This window comes from Artemia franciscana, chromosome 10 (assembly GCF_032884065.1).
Source record: "Artemia franciscana chromosome 10, ASM3288406v1, whole genome shotgun sequence".
Taxonomy (NCBI): domain Eukaryota; kingdom Metazoa; phylum Arthropoda; class Branchiopoda; order Anostraca; family Artemiidae; genus Artemia; species Artemia franciscana.
The window spans coordinates 26277983-26284203 of NC_088872.1; positions in this window are offsets into that span (position 1 = coordinate 26277983).

Sequence of the window (6221 nt, forward strand, 5' to 3'; positions counted from 1 at the left end):
GTTTATTTTTCTGATACTGAGATCAGACACTTATCACTACATTAATTTTACCAAATACAAAAATTGTTTGTTTTTTTGTTATTACATTGAAAAAATGTCTCATGTTTTTGCCAAACTCTAGATGACGTTGATGATTTTTGTCGACAATAGTGTCAGTTTCGCTCTTGTAAGTTATCTATACTCTTAGGGACAAATAATGACAAAACCAATGAAGAAAATCTTGAAAAATAATGGGCCTACGGCCAGTAGGAAGGAAAAAAAGAACAACCTAACGAATATTTTTTCTGGGCACAACTTGGCGCCTTCATTGTTGAGAAACTAAGAGCCTGAACCATAAAAACTGGGAGATACTGTATATATTGGTTAGTTTTTTGTTGTTTTTTTAATTGGTTAGTTTGGTTTGCAGCTATCGGACACATTGCTTATTTTTTTTTCTTTTGATTCTTTTTTATTTTAGATTTATGCCTTGATTTTGATCAATGTCAGGAGGCTATTTTTCTCATTAGGTAGTTTTTTTTTTTCCAAAACACGTTTTCAACTGTTGGTTACTATGGGTTCGCTCTATACTATGTTGTTGTTACTGCTGCAACTCCGATTTGTTATTTGAATGTATACAGACACTTTTTGGGAGGGGTTATTCTACACAGGGAGAATTTTCAACGGTAAGGGAAATTTATGGAGATGAACTTTCCAGAGGAAATTTAACACGGGGGAAATTGCCAGAATTCCAATACGGAATTCTTTTTATTTGTCTTACTTTCTCTTTGGTGACTCAATTTTACATGTTAAGTGTCGTGGGGGAATTTTTCCAGGAGGGAAGTTTTCGGTGGGGTTGGAATTGCCCGTGGGATTTTACGTGGGAGAAAACTATATGGAGGAATTATTCACGGGAGGGCATTTTTGCATAGAGGGGGGGGGGTCGGATTTTCTGGGATTATTTAAAAAGGATCAGAAATCAAATAAAGTTTTTTAAATTGAAAGAAAGGAGCAACATTAAAACTTAAAATGAACGGAAATCTTTCATATATGGTGGTTCCTCCGACCTCAATACCTCACTCTTTATGCTAAAGTTTGACTTTTTGTCCCAATCCTTTAAGGCCTTCTCCTGAAATACAAGGGCTTTTTAATTAGAATAAGAAGCTATCGTGAAGCACTGAAAAACTTTAGTGCGGAGAGCGATGAATTGAGGAGGGGAGCCTCCTCATGAATGGAGCAATTTACGTTTGTTTTAGTTTTAATTTTGCTCCTTACTTTCAATAAAAAAACGAAGTTTTTTTGTTTAATCTTTCAAAAGAATAGCAATGAGCCTAAAAGTAAACTAAGACAAAATTGTCCTTGCATTTTAAAAGTGCTTTCTGGATTGTTAAAAATACTGGTTTGTACGTGGTAAATAGGTATAACCGTCTTGATAGAACAAATAAATCCAAAAACTCTCATAGGGATGATCTACAAGAAATATCTTAATTTCATCACACTCTTGATGCTTACGTCATCTACAGAATCTTGTTTATCGAATAATTGATAATCTGTATCAAAGTGACAACACAGCTTTATCAGGAAAACCGAAATCTAACTCATACAAATTTAGGACAGTAATCAGTATTTCTTTTGACACATGACGGGAGTATGCCAGTAATATCAAAGGAGAGAGTAAGTATTGATTCCTGCGCATTCTACAAAGAAATTTCGAGTATTTACTCCTATAAGTTTGGGGTCGTAAGGTCTCGGCGGGTAAGAACTTTTTCTGTAGTTCTACACCTTTATATTAATAGTAACAACACTGTCGAAGTGATTTTGTTAAATTTAATAATCAAACATTGCTTATTACTTCCTCATGTAAGATCATCTCCTGATTTTAAGAATCAAGTCTGAATTTTTCGCTGTATAATTTTCACAGAACTTCTTTTTCGCAAAATCGGGTGTTTTGGAGTTTAAAAGCGTGAAAGTTGTAATTGTCTACGAAAAATTTCCTACTGTAACATTTTTGTCAAGGAAAAAAACTGGGAGATTACCTTGAACACCAACAGCTTTGCTGCCACAATACTTACAATTTTTGTGTTGAGTTTTTGGTGTTGCGAACAATCTTCACGACATTTTAATATAGAATCCGAGGATTTAATTTGATTATATTTGATTATATTTTGATATAATTTGATTGATATATTTGATTATATATTTTATTATATTTATATATTATTTAAATTTGATAATTTTTTTTAATTTAGCTTAAGAACTTACACGAGGGAAGAAATCCTCAGCTTCTGACTTCTTCTAAAGGTAAACCAGCCAAATTTCCCTAAGAAAAGCAAAAAAAAAACTTTTTTTTTAAAAATACACTAAAAACTGGGGGACGGGAAGATTTCGAAAATTGTTTTGATATCAGCTAAAAAGATCTGGTCAGAACGCTCCATTTGTTATTTGTAATCAAACAGTTCGTGGTAACGAACTTTAGTAAGGAGCGACCCGGCTCAATAGTAACCAAAACCCTAAAAAATAGAATTTTGGTACCAATAGCTACATCAAAAGAATCGTATTTTAATGCTGATTTTAAATATATAAGTTTCATCAAGTTTACTCTTATCGTTACGAGCCTGAGAAAATTTGCATTATTTTAGAAAATAGGGGGAAACACCCCCTAAAAGTCATAGAATCTTAACGAAAATAACACCATCAGATTCAGCGTATCAGAGAACCCTACTGTAGATGTTTCAAGCTCCTATCTACAAAAATGTGGAATTTTATATTTTTTGCCAGAAGGCAGATCACGGATGCGTGTTTATTTGTTTGTTTTTTGTTTTTTTTTTCAGGGGTGATTGCATCGACCCAATTATCCTAGAATGTTGCGAGAGGGCTCATTCTAACGGAAATGAAAAGTTCTAGTGTCCTTTTTAAGTTAATTGGAGGGCACCTAGGCCCCCTCCCAAGTTGATTATTTTCCCAGAGTCAACGGATCAAAATTCTGAGATAGCCATTTTATTGAGCGTAGTCGAAAAACCTTATAACTATGTCTTTGGGGAAGACTTACTCCCCCACAGTCCCCGTGGGAGGGGTTACAAGTTCAAAACTTTGACCAGTGCTTACATATAGTAATGGTTATTGGGAAGTGTACAGGCGTTTTCAGGAGGATTTTTTGGTTGGAGACAGGGGGTTGAGAAGAGGGGGATATGCTCGGGAGACTTTCCATCGAGGAATTTGTCATGGGGGAAGAAAGTTTCCATGAAGGGAGCGCAGGATTTACTAGCATTACTTAAAAAAAAAACAATGAAAATATAAATATGAAAAAGTTTTTTTTTAAGCTGGAAGTAAGCAGCAACATTAAAACTTAAAACGAACATAAATTATTACCCATATGAGGGGCTCACCTCCTCCTAATACCTCGCTCTTTACGCTAAAGTATTTCCAGTAATTTCAACTATTTATTCTGCGGCTTTTGTGATTCAGGGGTCATTCTTAATGAATTGGGACAAGATTTAAGCTTTAGTGTAAAGAGCGAGGTACTGACGAGGGGGCGAACCCCCTCATATATGTAATAAAAACATGAGAATACAAAAGTTCTTTACGTAAGCTAATTTATAAGTTAAGTATATCTTTTATTTATAAAAAGATTCGTAAAAAATTAAAAGTTCTAGTTGCCTTTATAATTAACCGAAAATCGGAGGGCAACTAGACTTCCTCCCCGCTCTTTTTTTCTCAAAATCATTCGATCCAAATTATGAGAAAGCAATTTGGCCAAAAAAAAAAATAAATATACAAATTTCGTTTTAATTATTCCTCTGCGGAGAGCCAAAATCAAAACAAGCATTGATTCAAAAACGTTCAGAAATTAAATAAAAAAAAACAAGTTTTTTTAAATGAAAGTAAGGAGCGACATTAAAATTGAAAACGAACAGAAATTACTCCGTATATGAAAGAGGTTTTTCCTTCTCAACGCCCCGCTCTTTACGCTAAAGTTTTTTACTGTTTTAAAATGTAGAGTTAAGAGGAAGAGTCAAACTTTAGCGTAAAGAGCGGGACGTTGAGAAGGAAAAGCCTCTTTCATATACGGAGTAGTTTCTGTTCGTTTTAAGTTTTAATGTCGCTCCTTACTTTCATTTAAAAAAACTTGTTTTTTTTTATTTAAAGAAAGGTTAACTTGTGATAGTCAGTGTAGCTAATTCGCAATTTTAGCCTTTGACCGCTAGTCTATCATTATGAGTGGGAGGCTTTTTAAACGCTCGATGGACTTAGACTGTATGGTCTTGGAAAACTTTTAAATGCCATTTTCCTGCATTCACTTCAACCCCATTTATTCATTAGAAACAAGTCAAAGGGGTCTCAGGCACGTTAGTTCGGAAAGGATTACATCGACTTAAATATCTAATAATACTATCAAGTATTTTTTAGTTGTTCTTTTTACTTACTATAATTTAGGATTAGGGTTTTGTGTTGCCTTTTGAAAAAAAATCGGAAAAGTGTTAAGCTATTAACACAAAATTTCTTGCAAATAATTTAAAAATCACCAATTACAGAAGACAGTTTAAATCATGAAGATTATGCCTTAAAAATTGAAAAACGGTCAAAAATGGCAATTATTTAATGCAGCACCAAGGTTTCAAAAATGAAACACCGCAGGGTTGAAAGCATTCCAAAATAAAGAGGAATTTGCTCTTTTTATGGTACGGGGTAGAAGATATTAACCAAGGGGCAAATAGCAATCGCAAATTCTGTCGGTCTGTCGGTCCCCGGTTTTGCTACTTTAGGCATTTCCAGGTAAGCTAGGACGATGACATTTGGCAGGCGTATCAGGGACCGGACAAGATTAAATTAGAAATATTGTTTTTTTTTCGATTTGACCATCTGGGGGGGGGGGCGGTTAATTCGAAAAATATAGGTAAAATGATGTATTTTTAGCTTACGAACGGGAGATGGGATCTTAATGAAATTTGATGTTTAGAAGGATGTCGTGTCTCAGAGCTCTTATTTTAAATCTCGACCAGATCCGGTGACATTGGGGGGAATTGGAGGGGGAACCTAAAATCTTGGAAAACGCTTAGAGTGGAGGGATTGGGATGAAACCTGGTGGGAAAAATAAGCAGAATTCCTAGATACGTGATTGACATAATCGGAACGGATCTGCTCTGTTTGGGGAAGTTGGGGGGAGGGTTAATCCTGAAAAATTAGAAAAAATGAGGTATTTTTAACTTCCGAAGGAGTGATCGGATCTTAATGAGATTTCATATTTAGAAGGATCTCATAACTCAGATCTCTTATTTTAAATCCCGACCGGATCCAGAGTCATTAAAGGGAGGAAAAAATATTAGAAAAAATGAGATATTTGCAACTTTCGAACGGTGATCAGATCTTAATGAAATTCGATGTTTAGAATGATCTTCTGCTTTAGAGCTCCTATTTTTAATCCACGACCACGAAGAATAAGCACAAGTTATAGATACGTGATTGACATAATTGGAACGGATCTGTTTACTTTGGAGGAGCTGGGGGGTGTTGATTTGGAAAAATTAAAAAATTGAGGAATTTTAACTTAGGAACGGGTGACCGGATCTTAATGAAATTTGATATTTAGAAGGAACCCATGTCTCAGATCTCTTATTTCAAATCCTGACCAGATGTGTTGACATTGAGGGGATTTGGAGGGGGAAGCCGGAAATCTTGGAAAACGCTTAGAGTAGAGAAATTGGGATGAAACTTGGTGGGTAGAATAAGCAAATGTCGTAGATACGTGATTGACGTAACCGTACTGGATCCAATCTCTTTGGGGGATTTAAGGGGTGGGGTTCAGTGCTTTGGCGAGTTTGGTGCTTCTGGACGTGCTAGCACGATGGAAATCGGTAGGCGTGTCCGGGAGCTGCAGAAACTGACTTGATAAAGTCGTTTTCCCCGATTAGACCATCTGGGGGGCTGAAGGGAGAGGAAAAAGTAGAAAAAATGATGTATTTATAACTTACGAGTGGGTGATCGGATCTTAATGAATTTTGATATTTAGAAGGACATCGTGCCTCGGAGCTCTTATTTTAAATCCCGACCGGCATTAAGCCTCCGATTTTCCTTTTAAATCAATTTATTAATTCTTAGAATTTTGCTAGAGCTCATACCATATGAGCTCTTGGCTCGTACGGCCTCGTCACAAGTGTCATATGAGCTCTTAGCTCTTGTTTCTTTCATTTTTCTGTCTCTCTGTTTTCAGATTCAGAAACGCTCTATTACAATGTTTATGCTCTTTC